Genomic DNA, 18,523 nt, shown 5'->3' with positions numbered 1-18,523 from the left:
ACCATCAGGCATCATTTCCATGTTCAGGAGAGGCACGATCAAATCTGCCCAGGGAGGAAAAGACAAGGAAGCATGAAGAAAGCAGAAAAAAATACCCTAACTTGTGCTCATTTGGGGTGTTTAGAGGGGTGGTGCAGCAGACGGATGGATGGTTCTCCATTTGTACTTCTACAAGGCCATTTCTGTGTTTTCTTTGCCTTACCCAGCTCTTTCCCTGGCTGAACTGGGGGAAAACCCTGATTCTCTGAGTGCTCTAAGTCTGCATACAAATAACACATAACCTGAAGCACAAAATACACGCACCTATTTATTTCCACAGCATCAGGCCAAGCCTTTACAGTGCTCCATGTTACAGGGACAGGCAGCTCTATGTTCAGTCCCTTTCTGTGGTTTAAACAAAACACAGTGAAAGCTCACCAGGCACAATGAAGTGACGAGCTGCCTTGTTTTCATCCATCAAGCTCTCTTCTTCACAGAAATACTATTTTAAGCCTGACCCAGGGAGTTGAAAGGAACCATCACTGCCAGGATTAAGGATTTTCCCAGGTCAGAGACCTGCCCCGCTTAACAGGAGAAAGCACTTCTCTACTGTCAGAAATCAAGCTTTAGGAACCTGAAGCAGAGGCTGCAGCATTTAATGCACAGTACTTAAAGCTGCTGGACAAGGCAAGTTTCCTTTAAAGCAGCCTGGGAGGTCTGCCAGATTTTGCTGAGGATAAGAAAAATGGCATTTGTCCTTACACGGATTCCATCCCCACATTCAGAGCTGCTGGGATGCAGCTTGTGGGCTCTCCAGTTGTTTTTTTTTTTTTCTTCTGTGTGCCTGACCCACTTCCTAGCCACGGACATTGTTTTCCTCTCTTGTTCTGTAGAACTCCATTGTAAATAGTTAGGGGTGCCTGCTATCTTGACAATGGTAATCATCCAAGCTTAGGCACTTGTTCTTCAGTGTGTGGAGTTATTCATGCCCCTGGCAAACTGAATGCAACTTTATTCATGCAGCTTAAGTGTTTCTGGATGACAAAAGCATACTTTAAGCAGCGTTGTTTTCCTATCTGATTCTTACCCTGCAGGAACAGCTCCCATTAGTCTGCAAGCCAGGACTCTGGGCTCATTGCTCAAGTTCAACATCACCTGGGGTTCTTGCTGCTCAGTAATGTCCTTTTGCTCATCACTCTCTTTCCTGGCTTTTCCAAGCAAGCCTTGACTCATTCATACAGTATTAGGGAGTTGCAGCATGCTGCTCTGACACTCTGCTGGTCAGCCTCGCCTTCTGCATTATGCCATGGAGCCTCACTTGTGCACGTGGTGCAGGCACTGCGCTGGGCCATCTGCAGGCGCTGGACATGACCGCAGGCAAACCTCAGTCTGAGGCACACCGAGTCTGGGCTGCCTAATGAAAAGCAAAGCCACAGAAATGCAAGGAGCACTTCCTGCCCTGTAGGACTTCAGCATCCCTCTCCATGGTGAATTCTTTTTAAGTCAAAACTTTAGGAGGATAACATAAGGAAAAACTTGGCTAAGCCTCTATAATCCAAAATGTGTTATGCATTTCCTTGAAAGATTTTACCCAGAGTTGGAGGAATCCCTAACAGATGTCCATGGGTGCAGCCTACACATGCTCAGTGCCCTCAGCCGTTCTTCAGAGGGGGTCAGAGACGCACCTGCAATCGAGTTTTACACTTACAGAAGCACATAGCCTCCAAGAGCCTGGCACAGCACAGCCAACCTTTTCCAATACTCAGCCAAACATGTTTGAAAGAAAAGATTTATTATCCCGATTTTTTCATTATGCCAGTGAAACCTACTTGGAAAGATGTGTCACTGAAGTTAGATGCAGAAGAAAACTGTACTTGGCCTTGTATTTTGCATTTCTGAATTTTGGACAAATTTATATTAATACTTTGGACATATTTTTGGAATGGGATTCTTATTTTAGGTCAGTTTAATTTATCAAGCAAGAAAGGAACTGTTTTCAGATTTACCACAGCATTTAGCACTGTCAGTTTAAGTTACGGTCGTACTGGTTGAGGCAAAAAAAAAGTAAAATGATTCCAACTGCACATTACAATAAATAAAGCACTCTTTTCTATTGTGATATCAAATGTTTTGCTGGCACAGGAACAAGGACCCAAGATGAAGATGTGAATTCGTATTCACATTTTTCAAGAGGCAACATATTCATAGCCCAGAGAAATGCTCGTGGTTGCTTTCAATTTCCATTATCCCCAACTCAAGTCACATGGCACAGCTTGCAAAAGATCATGCTATACACTGGTTGACCAATGAGATTAAATATTCAGTGGTAACTGGATTTACCTTCAGTGAAAGAGCTGCATTTTCAAGGTTTCTTTCAAAGCTTCCAAGTCTTGTCGCACTAGGAATCTACAAACAGCATGAAGGTCTCCAAAATGCAGAGATCCACTGCCCAGGGATCACAAACATGTAAAAGAAGGGGTAAGTACAACCTTTTCAATCTTTATATTTCAGTCTTTAGTTTGTATTCAAAAAATTGCATACTGATTTCTCTTTTTTTCTTTCCTATTAATCAGGACTAGGTTTCTGTAAAAGCAGGGGCATGCCCATCTCTTCAACAGCCACTGATAACTCGCTCAGACCATATCTCCCGGGCTCTCAAATCAGAAGGGTTTGTTCTCCACCTGCCCCGAGATGGAAGGATTCACTTTAAAGCTCAGACTTTAAGGAAATGAAAAGAGAGAACCAGAAAGTACTTGGATGTTTCAAACCACAAATCACTCAGGAAAACTCCACCTTGGTCAATCAATTTATCTTAAACAAGATGACTTGAAAGAAAGGAGGGCGAAGGGGAAGGTCTGAATTTAAGACCCAAATTTCTCAGTGAAACAGTCTATGTTTAGCTCATCATGTTCAAGTCTCTTAACCTGAGGAGACATCAGGATTTCTGTACTTCTGAACTCACTTTATGTATGTGCTTATCATTAATTAGCTTTGCCTTCGAGCTCCGTTTAAAAATATGTGGCAAAAGAAGAGCAAAATTAACAGTGTGTAATTTAATATCTTTTTGTTGCTGTAAAAATGTTTGTAAAATTCTGACTGAAGAAAGAGCTCCTCTAAAAAATGGAATTAAGCTTCAAGACATTTTAAATCAAAAAAAAATCTTTGGAAAAAAAAAGCAATCTAGTTGCAATTTTAAAGCTCTTTCCTCTAACCACAAATCCATTCTCTGTAAGTCAACTGAGCAATAAAGCCAAAGCAATATTTAGTTACTGGGGAAATATGAGACCCTGCTCATAATGTTCCTCCCTGTCATTTTTGGGATAGCAAAATGATTTCACACACGTTTTTTTCCCCTTTCTTTAACCCAAGAATGACTGTCATACTTCTCTTCCAATTCACATTGCACCGCTTTTTCTTTTTCTATGCAACAGCAGAAACAGATGTACATATTTCAGAAGTGCAAAGGAACCCCATTTCTCTTTTGGATTCTCTGTATCTGCATTCTATCCACACCATAAATCACACCACAGTGTACTGATAACTCTGTTGTTGAAGCTTCAGTGTATTTAGAGATAGTTTTGATGTGGTAATTGACTGAAAAAATATCAGCTATATTCATTCCCCTCAAATAGACAAAGACCAGAAATTTAGTGACAAATCCATTGCTAAACTTCTTTCCAAATGCAAAGATGTGTTTTTGTTTTTTGCACAAGATTTTTACTCAAATTGATATGAACCAAATCATGTATTTTCTACCTATATTGCAGTTAAATCAACAGCCCCCAGCTAGTGGATTGGAATCTCCTGATGACATTAGTACGCATAAGCCATACAAATTTTCTTCTTAACCTACATAGTTTATATCCTTAGCATAAAAGGTGAAGGGAGAGGAGAAATAAAAGACAAACAAGACAACACTCCGCACCATGATAGCTGTAAGACAAGATCAGCATCACTGCAGAAAGTGCACAAACTTATAATAAGCTTTAGTGACACTGTTTATATGAACAATGCTATTCTTACACAGTTGGTGGAAGTCTGACGAACTGGATCAATAAGGACTCTATTGGTAATGACAACATCATTAGCTAGGACCCCATCAGAGGAAAGGTCTGATCAGCATGAGTTGAGTTTCTTCCCACCACCTCTGAGGATGGCAGGGGGGTGTGTGTCGGTGCTGTATTCAAACACCATCGTTATCTTGGAGCACTTGCCAGTGTCAGTTCAGTTAAGCTGCTGCGTTTTGGTTTGTCTGCATGAAAATCAACATCACCACTGGAAAAACGCAGGGTCAGATCTGAAACACCGATCTAAAACTGGCATGAGGGAAAAAACAACTGCTTTTAGAGAGCAGATTCTGATTTAAGTTGGTAGAAGAGCAGAATCAGAGCTGTGAAGTATCATGCTACCAAGCAAAAGATTTCCAAATTTTCTGCTACTTGAATGAGCTTTGCTGCATCACAGAGGCAGGAATCACAGCAGATTTTTGAGATGAGATCAGAGGCTTTTCAATACCTCACAACAGAACTAAACAAGTACAAATTAATTAAGGCCTGGAAGGCAGAATATTTATTCACTTAAATTGTGGAAGAACATCAGAGGCTGAAATGGAATTAACTGGGATGGACCCTTGCTCTCACAAAATAATCCGTAAGATATTTAATGACTTAACATGTGTTAGAATCTCAATTTTATGTTCCATTCAGAAGGTCTCTTCCAGGGTAGGACACCATTTTCTCACAAGAGGGGAAATCAGAGAAGCTCCCTAAGTACCCAGCAGCACTTCTGGTAACACCCAAGCTCTTCCTGGCCAGCCACCCATTCTCTGTTAGCTAATTATCTTGAGAGAAATATAAGCAAACATAGCCTTGATGTAGGTCAGAAATAAAACCACCAGACTTATCTCATTACTGATGTTTGTCTTTGGAAACTCTTAGATGAAAGATGCTGTACAAGTAGAAGTTACTGTTCTTATTTTCCCTTTTTTCCCCCATTACTGTTGCACTATGAAAAGCTAACAACTGAAATACTCATTTTTAAGAAAGCACATTCAGCTGCTTTGGAATGGAGAAAATGTAGAACAAAAATGGCAAAAGCTGTTAGAGATAGCACTGCATATGATACAGTGTATCAGAGCTCTAATGCATAGAATTATTATTTTCCTCAATTACATGTTAATCAATCCATAGTCATGTGAAATCAGTATTCTGGAAAATCTACAGTTAATATATTTCGCAACGAGCCTACATTAGTTTAGGAATTAAATTAACCCACTTGGCATTGCACAACACAGTAGTGTCTCTTGTAGCTAGCATATTTATATCAGCTTGCATTCTTCAAAGCAGTTGCAGTAAGGAAGGACTAATCTCATTACATGCACCAAACCATGAAGATCAATATATAAAAACATTGATGAAATTTATATACACAAGAAAGTATTAGGGCACTGCATAAAGGTCTACATATCTTGAAATAGGGGAAGATTCTGGAAATAACTTTAAAAATGTCAAGGCAAAAGGATCTGACCAGGTGTAGTGATTATAATATATATACTTATCAGAAGAGAACAAATATTCTCCCCGCACACTTCTCAGTGATTACCTTTAAAACCCCAACATGAGATATAGGATGGAAGCATTAATAGGATCCAGAGTAGTTACCACACCCTAAAAGATTTTTTTTTCCCCCACGGGTATTGTATATAAGGAAGAGATCAACACATCTGTTTCCATTACAGAATGCACAACATGCCTATATTCAAGAGCAACTCCGAATATATTTCTCACTCGGAAGAAATACTGCAGTAAGTCTAGAATAAAATGCCCTTAATAATATTTCCTCAGGAAAGATTCTGCTAGTTTGGATGCATACTGAAACCATATGGTATCCTTAGCTCATTTACGATTTAAATCATATATATAGCTGATTTAGAAAGCCCGTTGCACAAAAATAGGAATATCTAGATGACTTATACTTTTGATTTCATCATATATATATATTTATGTATGTTTCCCCAACCTACACCTTAACAATACGCTCACTTAAAGTTTAATTTAAAAATTCCTGTAAAGTTTCTAACAACCCATTAACTTTTTCTTTTCAGTGGAAGTATATTATTATAGCTCAATCCAAGTAAGAAGTGAAGTTCTTACTGACATCAAAGGGAAAGTTTAGACCTTTAGTTCCACACTGTTTCTACATGAAAAGATTTACAAGTCCCATATAGAGGAAGTGACAGTAAATATATTTGGAACTGAAATTTGATCTAAGTCAGCAGACAGATCCCAGTGGGTATTGCCCCCCAGGTTCCATATAGCTGTTAGGTAAAAAAAATAATCTATGGTTAACTGCTGAGGACTAACAGAGGGCAAACAAGCAAGTAACTTCTCTTCTACGCAAGATGACATGGTGCACTAACATGCGGGACACGTCCTGGTGAAGGCTGCACTGCTGCACAGGTCTAGCTCTCTGCTGGCAGGGGCCACATCCTGGGGCATGGATGGAGAGAGCTTTGCTGGACTGGCAACACCCACAGGGAGCACTCAGCAATGCAAAAAAAAAAAAAAAAAAAGACATTTTTATTCCTCTGAAAATAAGGGATTTACGGTATTTGCAAACACACAACTTGATTTAAAAAACAACACCCCCCGCTGAATCAGGATGACTGCAAGTTACAGCCTTAACTGCAAGGTTATGCAAGATTACCCTCCTGCCCTGCCCACAGCCTCTTTGGCCGTGATCCTGCACAGCCTGTGCAGTGTCCTGCCCTGCCTCTCCAGTCCTCCCACTCCTTATCATTTTGTCTTGGGTACAGTGATTGTGAGTGCCATCTCAAGACCTCTTCTGAAGAGCACATTATCCTCTTGAAAACATAATTGGAAAATTAGCAATCCCCAATGACTGCACGCTTAGTTAGAGCTCCGTAAGCTGGGGATGCATATAGGGCTTCTCCTTCAGTAAGAGCAGCACTTCAAGCCCCTCAGACCAACTTCGGGGTTATACCCTCACGTAACCCTACTCACTGCTAGAGTGTGCTGAATACTTGCCTCCTTTGGCAGCAGGGGACATTGCTTCCACTCACTCCAAATGGCCAAGAAAAAGGCTAGAGAAGTAGCTTATAAAAACCTTCAGCAGGGCATCAGAAAATTTAAAACAAACAAATACAACTGATGACTGGGCACGAATCGAGCCAAATACATCTCACAAAGTCACCAGAGAACAAGCAAAAAAAAAATAATAAAATTGGCAGACTGGCTGAAGGAGGAAATAAAAAGACTGCTATTGAAAGTAGCTCCTATTAACATTTTCAGATTTCTGCAGTCGGTAACCCAAAGAACACACAACAGCTGAGGTCATCACAAAACCAATAAATGAAATGCACTATGGTGTTTAAAGATCGCTTTAGAGCAACTCTGAATGCAGAAGGTTGCAGGCCTAATGTATTTATTAGGCTGTTAAAATCAAGTCTAGTGTTCACATTATGGAGTAATATAATTTCTCCTGTTTTAGTCCCTTATGATAGCTGGTGTCAGAGAAACTCTATTATGCAAGAACTCTGTTTTAATGCAAGTATGATACTATGATATGATACTATGCTAAAACATAACCGTACAGTACAGGTTTTAAAAATCTCAAGATACACAAATAGTAGCGTACAGCAAGTGCCAGGAAGAAGGACACGTTTTAATATGAGTATCTTCTGTAGTATGTTGTGTCATCTTGTTGCTTTTGTGTGATTTGCCAAACATTGGTCTTTGACTATAATAATTTATGCAAACATTACATATACAGGTGTGAAAAGTTCTCAACTCAACTGAACTGAACAGCAATTTAAACCCAACTTCTTTGCTTACAGGTTGCAAATTATTGTGGAAAAGGGGGGCGCAGAACAGACCATAGTCAGAGGGTTCTCTGACACAGAAAACAGAGCAAATATCCATATTTACGTTTCCAAAACAGTGTGTGTGTTCATCCTGACAAGTAAAGTCAGAGAGCTGTGGCAAAACTCAATCTTTTGACAAGAAACTGGTATGAAATATTCAACAGTAGAGAACAGTTCTTTTATGCGCTTATCACCACTTTCTCATCCAAGGAAACAGAGGTCAGGAGTAAGGGAAACAAAAATGGGAGGGAAGTCTCCTCCTTCTTTTATCGTTATTTATTAGCAGTTATTCCCCGGAGAATCCAAGCACGGGGCTAATAGCCGGGGGAGAGAGGAACACTGGAAAAAGTCGGCCGTGGCTCTGAAATCCCAGAGATAACAAGTGGCCTCAGTTAAGCAGCACTGCTAAGAAAGGAGCTTCAGATGTGATGCGACAGAGACTAAAAATATCCTTTCCTTTAGATTCTGAGTCATTACTTTTAGGCTTACTTTAGTAAGAGTAGATCACAAACTGTGAGACACATCTGCTCCTCCTGAACTGCGTTCCAGTGGAGGAGTCCTCCACTTGTGTTCAAAAAGACAAGCCTTAGAGTTTACATTTAAACTCTGTAATGAGCCATCATGTAGCCCTATTTTCACTTTGGAGAATAAGGCTTTCGGCACACAGAGGAGTACTACTGACAGTCTGAGGCAAGAACTGAAAGTTGTGTAATTACACCAAAGCTTACTTCGCTTCAGACAGCCTTGTGGTAATCCACACCAAACAGACACACTTATCCTGAAGTATGCCTGATTCCTCTTCTTCTTGTAAAGCCTTACCACTAATACAGGAAAGGATGACACAAAGCATTCAGATAGAGGAAAAACTGCCACCCCTACCAAATCCATGTGAACCTGTTTGTAGGTGACAATTGCCAGCACCTGCTGGATGTCTGCAGTACATCAGCTCTGAGCTTTCGTTCACGGCTTGTCCTCACCAGAGTACTCTGCTCAGTGAATCATCACAGAGATGATTATGGTATCTTATCCAGATAATGACTTCCTTATCAATTCTGTGACAGATTCTATTTTTTCATCGAAAGCCTACTGCAAACCACTGCTCTAGAGAAATGTTTCCAAACAAAATGCAAGACGCACAGGAAGTTTTCCTATTCCTTGATCATCATTGCATGATTTTATGAAACAGAAAACCTATGTATGAGTACTTATAGTTTGAGTGATTAATATTTTGAAACTAAAATGGCTTGTTGGGAAATCAATACAGCAATACTCAAACATCATGTACAGTAGACTAAAAAACCAGCTAAACAATATAATGAACTTACAGAAAATCAATGGAGTATTCAAACCACACTAAAAACTAAATAGAACTACTACTAAGAGAACAATCTATCCACCTACAAAAATTTAACTACTGCCCATTGTTCCCGTTTCCTACATAATTGATATCAGTGAACTATATACTCAAATATAAATAATTTGAAACCACATGTAACACAACAAATATCACAATAGGGAATTCCCAGGGTAAGCCGGAGGGAAGGTCTGCCCAGCGCTAGAGAAAACATGGATACCGCAGCCTACAGTAACTATAGTGCACATGGGAAAAAACAAGACCATCATGTTTGCAGGAAATGAAGATGAAAACATACGGGAAGCAAAATGCCAAGCTATGTCCTACATCACAGAAGTTATAACACATTTTAAACCGTGCTTAAATAAATGTTGACAGTATGGAGAAAAACAAAACCATTTTTGGAAAAGAATCCCAAAAAACTAAATGAGTGCTCTACCATGCTGTGAGAGCATGGCTGAGTCTGGTGCTTGGGATGCAAACTGTAACTCTATCTTTACTCTGAGAGCAGACGGGCTCGTTTTTGATTCCCAGCGTGCTTTAGTTTATCACCACATTGACATCTGCTGGACATAAAGGAAACTCTCAGAGCACTCCGTATATTTATGTCTGGATCAGGCTGAGCTTTTCATTTCATATCTTATTTTCTACAAATTCTAAGACTGTCCTTGGCACATAACATCAAAGAATGCTTTATGGGCTATTATGTTGGTTCGGTCAACCTTGTGAGCCATTAGCCTACTTCTTGTCCAGTTTTAAATAGTGTATTTTGTGGTTTGATTTTTCTTTTCTCCTCTGCAATTTGAGCCAGCAAAGCCGTTATTGCAAGCATTGGAAGCTTGAATTGTGAAATCTATCTTATCGAAAGGAGAATCAGACCTGCTATATTTTTATTTATTTTAACATACACCTTGTGGAAAAGGTAGAATTTAAACCAAGATCTTAATATGCAGAGCAGAGAACAAACTTTACCTTTGAAGCTTCCACTCTATTTTGCATTGTGCGATGAATTTGTCCTGGGGCTTGGGCCAATGTAAATACTAAAAGCAAGGGTAATTTGGAATCAGCAATGGCTTAATTCATTTCGCTCTGTATTGAAACATCTACTCAGCTGCCTTGTGTGACCCACTTGGGATGTCAGGGATTGGTGGCTGTCACAGCTGGCAGGCATACTTGCAGCTCTGAAATTAAGCATACTGATCAGGTAATACTTCCTAATGAAAGAGAACCTAGGTTAATTTTATTGATTGCTTCAGACTACTGAGAGATGTGGGTACATTTCCAGAGCCCTTCACAGGCTTTGAGTGAAAAGCAGTGGTGCCAGAGGCTGAGTTCATGATTCCACGTTCATTTCATGGTTCTGCATCGTGAATCAGAGATTCCTCACTTAACACAATTACCTCTGATGGGGTCCATGAGGGATCCCCCAGATTGGCCCTAGGCTCCCAGTCACTGTACAGTAGCCATCGTGGCTTAGGCTCACCAAAGCAAGGCTAAGAGCCATATTTTTTAATTTTTCTATTTAAAGTAAGACCTGAAGCAAAGGAAGAATATTTAAATGAGGCTCAGATTGTGAATTTACCACCTATTACATGAACTAGTGAAAATTCATGTAATTAGCTATTACATTAGCTGAAAAAAGTTGTTTGGATTCAGGCAGATACCAACTCATTTTGTGTAATCTATTTCTTTGTAAGAATATATAAAATACACAACTTTAAATCATCTGAACATGATTTTAAGCTGTCTCATACATGGCTGTGAATAATAATATAGATGTACTAATTTTGAGGAAACTTGTCAAGTAGTATAAAGGGAAGTGGCTGAACTCACTTTTGCATACATGTTCTCCTTCATTTTATCCCCATTCACGGACAACACATCAGTGTTCATCTTCTGAATTAAAAGCAGAGTGATGGTCATGAATATTCTGTACCTTTAAAAATAACCAGTAACATTAAGATTGAATCCTCTCAGCTTTTAATTGCTTTCAGTTACACAAATTCTCACTGATAGCTGCATAAAACTTGCCACTTTTATTTAACATGATGTAAGTTTTGTGGATATGAAAGAAAAAAACCCTACCTTGGCACAAATTTGAATAGCTCTATTGAGTGGTTGTAAATGTTTCAGTGTACCTAAGCACCTAACTCAAGGTATTTGTATTTCACGTGTGAGTTGTTATAATGTGTGTAAACTTTCTAAAAAGGTTTATAAATTATTTTACTGTCCAAAAGGGAAAAAAAAAACAATCCTATGAGAATAAAAGGCAGTAAACTGTACTTGTAGAAAATGGCATTGCAATTATATACAAAGTGCAAAACACAAATAAATAAAAATTTGCAAATGCTATCTAAAAAGAGTAAGAAAGAAGAGGTGAAGAAAAAGCTTCATCAATAAGAACGTTAAATTTCACATCTAAAACTATGAAACCTGCAAGCTTCAGATGGACTTAAATGGCTGCATATAAAATTTGTCCCAAAGCCTACTGGAGTCAAGGACAGTCTTTCTAGTGGATTTCAAGTTACTTTGGAGCTGAGTCAGGGTGACCGAGTTCACAAAGGTTACACCACTTTTCAGGACACATTCCGAAACCTCAAAAACCCTTAACTTTTCTACAACAAATACCTTTCAAGTTGTAAATAATGATATGTGTTTTAACAACAAATATTTACTTAGAGCAAGCAGTAAAAGAGATTTTGCTAAAGTTGATACCTGAAGAAGTCAGAGCCTCAAACTGGCAGTATTACAACTTAAAAAGTAAATGTGTTAATTGTACTAAATTCATTTAAAGAAACTCAGCAAAGTACCATTTTCGTAAGTACAACAACCTTACTCTATTTGGGGCATTAGTAGATTAGATTCCTGCATAAACTGCATTGATATTTTCATCTCATCAGTATTTCACCACAGCAAGCTGAAGTCTCTAAAACCTGAGACCCCAAACTTTGCCAGAGCCTAAGCAAGTAGATGGCTCAGATGTCAAACCACCATCTACACCATGAACAGAGAGGAGATGAATGAATAAATAAATAGAACTGGAGTAGAAAGTGATTCATCAGGGCTAACTTTTGTGCACTTCATAAGCCCTGACACTGCTTCCAGCATTCCATTTCCATGGTGGTGGATGGCCATACTGCTGAGGTTATGAATAGCAAAATGCTTCTATAGAAAGGATGGCGACAGCAACATGCTGTTACCCAGCTCCCACGCTCCTACCACCCAGCAGCCTTCATTGTTCTGCCCTCAGCAAGAGCTTGACAGAGTTGAAAACCCTAGAATCAGCCACATCACAAGGTGAAATATGGTGACTCAAACTCTAAGGGGATGTGTGGCTTGCTTTTCTAAAAGCTATTATAAAAGTGCTGGGTCTCTCTCTACAGCCCACAGGTGTAACACTCTTGAAAGCAGCAGAGCTATTCTTCTAGACAGTGACACATGCGGCAGAGGGTAACAAGATCGGAGACTTGAAGGGCGCAGGTAATGCTCAGCATAGCCTGACAGTGGCTCTGATCTATAAGCGCAGCTGAAACGAACGTGAGCTCTGTTTGCGACCTCCAGATGCTCCTTGAAATCTAAACACAGAAGCAAATTCAAATGAGATAATTGTCATTTTGCCAAGAAAACAAAAATTGGTCGATGTTTATGAACAATTATTGAAGTGGGAGAATGCAAGCAGGAAAGGAATGAGATCTCCGACTGTTTTTAAATAAAACGTATACACTACGAGACATAAATCACTGACCAGACAGAAGCATAAAATCAACTAATTATGGTTTCACCTTGGTACTATCCATTAGCAATTAAGCAGTATATAGGATGTACAACGGCCCTCCACACAAGAGATGAAGCAAATGTGCAGAATAAAGGTCAGTCTGCCTGCTATTTGCTTTTTGGACCTACCATCCAATTCTTTTAATGTCCACCTCTCCCTACATAAGCTAAGAGAGACTATGAACATGCAAATAAAGGACAAAAAAAAACAAACACAAGTGGTGATAACCTAATGGTGGTTAAGTAGCATATTTATAGTTCAAGTATCAATAATTATTGCAGAGGGTATCAGTACACATTAATCTGAACTCTGTATTACCATATGATTTATTGAAATGGTTGACCTGAGCGAGTACAGGACAGAACCAACGTGTGAAATCTGCCTGTTGTATTTCAAAAAGACTGCTACAATTCAGAGTAACAGTTTGGAATTAAATGTTGTAACTGAAGCAATATAGTAATTAGTTTATGTCAGCCTATTTGGTACATTTACATTTGTACATGGATATCTGAATTCTACACAGCAGCAAAGTCATCCCTTTAAAAAGTACCCTCCCTTGTTTGCAGGTTTGGTACTTTCACTTGGAGAAACTAGGGAAAGATTAATTATCCGTAGTAACCCTTCCCTCAGGATTCAGCACTAATATAGGAGCAATGCAGAAGGAATAATTGAGACTATAATTCTTCCTTGAGGCTTCAGTACAACACTTTAGGCAGACAAAGAACCAGGCTAAATATGATGAACAAAATGCCCATAAAACTTCCTTTGGCTCTTGTAACAGATTACATAGTGATGAACACTTTAAATTTGGGACAAATATTCATTCAATACCTTGCCTCACTTTGATGGAACTGCTCCATTTTTACACCACACAGGCATTTGGTATCAAGGAATTATAAAGGAAGCTTTGTCTTTCCTAGTTTAGCTGCTAGGTAGAAACTAAACAGAAGCCTGACATGAAGCCGTATGAAAGCAGTCATTGATTTATTTCTGGCATATTAAATTCCTTCAGCTTTTCTTGACTACCATTTACTCTGGGATTGAAGTAATTGTTCCTCTTAAGTCACTACATCCTCACTGCAGTGCAAAAGGGAGAATTAGATGCTGAATTCCCATTATGGTTCACTTACTCTCAAGTTGCTTTCTTATTCAACAGTATTTTTCCCCTGCAGCTTAAGAACATTTTGGTGTATGGCCATCACATGATCCTTAGCACCCTGATGCATTTTTAAATGCCTGTGTGTTTGCTAATGTCTGCTAAAACATTCACATCTTGTACACAGAGCAATACTGATGAGGTGTAGCTCTGATGAGATGTAGCTCTTTGATCGTTAAGACACTCACTTTTGAATTAATTCTAGTTTTAGTAAAAATATTGGTCAGACTACAGACATAGGCTGGGACAGTAAGTAAATCAGCAAAGATAAAGGACCAGCAATGATTTGAAACCTCTGTCAGTCCACTGCATTTATTTGTGTTTTGGTGGATTCAAAGGGCCCCCAGTAAAGATTAGGCTTCATTGGCACTTGCCACTCCAGAAACTATTCATGGAACTCCAATTTATGGTTTTTCTGAATGAAGTAAGAAGGTGAAGGCCAAAGCTCAAAACGTACAGTGGCTTGGCCATAGACAGGTGTGGAAAAACACTACTACCTTGCAAGATTTGATCTATAATTTGCCAAAAAGCACATACAAGAGACTTACAGACTATGGAAAATAAATAAATCCCAAGCTCCTTAGGCAAGTTTCGCAACTACTGGGTAACAGCATTTCCTCTCTCTCCACCCTACCCATTTTTCTATCCAAGTTTTAACAAGAGAATGGGAGTGATGGGACTCAGTGGTACAGCTCAGAAAAAGCCAATGTAACACGATCCATTTTGGAAGCAAAGAGAAAAAGTGTAAAGCCACTCTACAGAGCATTAGAGAAATATCATCTGGAGTACCATGTTCCATCTTATGCACCAATGCTCAGGAAAGATCACATCAGACTGGGACAGCTTCACGAATGGATCATTAGTAGCTTATTTCTGCATGAAACATCCAACGAGGGTCACACTTTAAAGCTTCACATCAACCAGAAAGAACTTAACTTGCAAATAAGATTCCCAAATCATACATGATGGAGATCAATGGTACCGGAATCAGCAATCATCCTGAAAACTGAACTTTCTAGAGGAGAGAAATGCAGTTTGTTTTAATGCAGCTTCACAGCTTTTGGCAGTTACAACTCCAACTAAGATGTTTGTACATTATTTTATCAATTATTAACATGGAACATCAGCAGCCCTCTTTGGGAGTGATTTCTGGGCTTTTATTTCAAATGGCCTGACTGATATCAGCACTTGGCATTTTGTTGCCTCAGGGCTCATAAAATGTCTTTCAACTTTTTCATCATCAACTTCTTACTGACAATAAATCTCTATTTCCGTGTATACTAAACCCCAAGTATACTACTCAAGTTTAAGAATGTTTTAGGGAATATTTAGGGACAGTTTCTGTTGATTCAAGTCTGACTTTAGTTTCATCAACCTCATTGTAGAATTCTGTTTTACGCTTGGGGAATCAGATTATGTCTTGGGAGCACTGTTTTATTCACAAGGCAGTATCTGTAAAATAAGGCTTTATTTCACATGGGTAATCTAGACATAGACGGTCCACTTTCTTTTGTGTGCCACACTTTAAAACACAATAGACAGATATTACAAGTGAATACAAGGAATTGTACCATAACCTCATGTCGGAGCAACACGGGAACCTCCAGTCCAAAATGGCCTCAGTATCAACTGAGAACTCCATGGCATCTTAAGACAACACAGAGCTCCTCATATCCTTTTTGGTAAATTTAGTCTTTGTGAATAAAAATTGCTTTACAATGGTTACAGCTTACATACCACTTGGAAAATCTACTGATTTGCATGTCCTTACCAAATTAAAGATAAGCATCTTGCCAACTTACATTGCGATAGCAATGTAAAGGCAGGGCCAGGAATGGAAGCGTTATACAGTTATGAAAAGGGATTCTCCTGGAAGCACTGTGCCTGGGGATTATATTATTAAAAGCATAGATCTGAATTCCTTGACTCAATGCCTTTGTTTTCCGTTCCTTTTAAAATATATCACTGTTCACCATAGGCTTCAGAAACCTCAGAATAAGTCATAATTCCACAACTGAAAGAGAACCAATTCTAGACTAAAGAAAAAAGAACCCCCGCATTTTCACTGAGTAAGTTTCCTGACTGCATCCCTAGGCAGGATTATACAATTTAAGGAGTCATGCAATGATATTTGTTGACTACAGAACCTACAATTACATACAGTATCAATACTCCAAAATCCTGATGCTTGTGTTTGCGTGAGTAGGAAGAGATCTTTTCTTCCAACCAGATACAATAATATAAATGTATCTACTGTGTGCTTTGTCTCAAGCAAGAGAAGCATTGTGGCCAATTCCGGCAAGAGAAGTAGAGTAAAACTACCACGTACCTAAGGAAATTCAACTCTTAAATTGAATAATCCTCATTCTAAACGTTACAGCAGTACATTATAAACAATAAACAAGATATATGAGGCACCTTAACTGAGAAGTTTCTTATCCCTACAGTCATGTCAAAATTCTTTTACTTAGTTTTTCTTTTCATGCTATCATTCCTAAGAAACAGAGAGAGAAAAAGAAAGCTAAATCTTAAAGCATCTGCTCTAGAATTTCAGTGCTCTCTGGCCTCATAGCTTTTGTAAAAACACTACATTACAGGGACAGTGCCAAATGCTTTTCATGTGACTACAAGCCTCAATTATGTAAAAATGAGAGAGTTTTGTTTGATTTTTTCAGTGGTCTATGTGCTACTTCAAAGGATCACAGCTTTGGACTCTGGATATCAGAAGGTGTTTTTTTTATTCAACAATTACCTTGTTTTTATTGCATCTTAATTCACATTTTTATTCTCACTGATTCTTGCTCTTGGAGTCATATCCTTCCCACTGTATTTAATCACCCTCAATTTAACACTCCATTGACCTTTATGCAAAGTCAAAAGTATATTACTCTTGAAAAAGAGAGAGCATGGCCATACTAATTTACTGCACCTTTCTCTAAAATGTATTCAATCAGATCTTCAACAGATTAAAACTGCTATAGCTTGGTAGAGCAATGGCTAAGCATCACACGAGCAACAGTTCTGTTCTTGCTCATTTGTACCGTGAATAGATTATTTTTTCCCAAAGAGAACATCTTGGAAAAAATCCTACAAAAGCAGAAAGAAAGATTATACTTTCTTTCTTGTTTTTGGCTTCTTCATTGAATTTGGCAGAGAATCTAACACTTGTATTTGTATGTGCCAATCATTTCCCCTTCTTACCCATAAGGTCACGCACTGAGTGTAATAGGAAAGCAACACAAATATCTTTTAATTCCACGTTAAGCATTACTGTATTAACTTGTTAGTACACATGAAACATCATGGTATTTGTCTCCATAAAAGATACCATCTCTTGGGTGAAAGAGGCATTATGCTCAAGGCAATTTTGCCATCACCTCATTATGTGTCTCTGGATGTTGGAAGCTTAACAGGGACACTTGGAGATCACCACCTACCACAGACACATGCCCTTTGATGTAAATTCATTAAGGAGACTAAATAGAGGCACAAGAAGGAACATCTCTTCAGAACTATGCATCTTAAGAACGAGTCCCAGGATTGTAACTCACACGAGTACAAGATTTTAAAATCCCTGCTGTAAATTTTAAAATGCACCAGTAGGATCCCTGGGGCATTTCAGAAGATATTTGCATGCTTTCACTGGATGCAACGCATCACAGCAAAATGCCCAACCTGACAGTGTAATGATTTAACATGATTTAACCTTCACCTTTAAATATCTGAAACAAATACATAGATATTTAATTGGCATAATAGCAAGTTATATGTTTGTTATTGATTAACACACTTACTAAAGGTCAACTAGTATTTTAAGCACTTTGCAAATACAGTGTGTATTCTAATTATCCTGAAGGACTTGTAATTATTTTGCTAAATGTCAATTAAATGCAAAAACCTTTCTTACCAGCCTGACACTGTATGTTACAAAGAGTACAACTTTGTTTTATTGTTCATGTAATTTTCAGACAATTACTTGGCAATTAGATTGACCTCTCATCTAAAACTGCAATACACCGTGTTCAATTGTGATTTAGCTTAAAACCAATAAACAACAGTCTATCAAAACTACTTCACATAAGATCCTTCATTGGAGAAAAAGCACATTTTCATAGTACAGACAGGTTTTTGGTAGTGCCTTGAATCAGGTAATTTAAAGAAAACACTACTTATTCCCACAAGCAGTTAGATAGCATTCCATTAGCTTGCCACAAACATCTTCCCTATTTATAGTGTTCTCCTCTGATGCCCACTATTGCCCCAAAGCTGGGTGAGCTCTTTGCCACCAAACACACCGCATTGTCCCAGCCAGCATCCTGAATCTCAGACACACACTTGAATAGAAAAGGGTTGATGAGTAAAGATGTCATGTTACCT

General features: G+C 38.7%; 1 protein-coding gene and 1 long non-coding RNA gene across 4 annotated transcripts in view; one reads left to right on the top strand and one right to left on the bottom strand.

Annotated features, from left to right (window-relative positions):
• Window positions 1-18,523, bottom strand: part of TOM1L1 (target of myb1 like 1 membrane trafficking protein) — a 521,826-nt gene that overhangs the window by 307,244 nt on the left and 196,059 nt on the right. The gene's annotated exons all lie outside the window — the stretch shown is intronic.
• Window positions 2,300-3,257, top strand: LOC118253896 (uncharacterized). The gene is made up of 2 exons (XR_004780559.2): window positions 2,300-2,457; window positions 2,553-3,257. It is a non-coding gene; the product is annotated as an uncharacterized LOC118253896 (long non-coding RNA).

The sequence above is a fragment of the Cygnus atratus genome, chromosome 18 (genome assembly GCF_013377495.2).
Source record: "Cygnus atratus isolate AKBS03 ecotype Queensland, Australia chromosome 18, CAtr_DNAZoo_HiC_assembly, whole genome shotgun sequence".
Lineage (NCBI taxonomy): Eukaryota > Metazoa > Chordata > Aves > Anseriformes > Anatidae > Cygnus > Cygnus atratus.
This window is presented reverse-complemented; position numbering and strand designations above follow the sequence as displayed.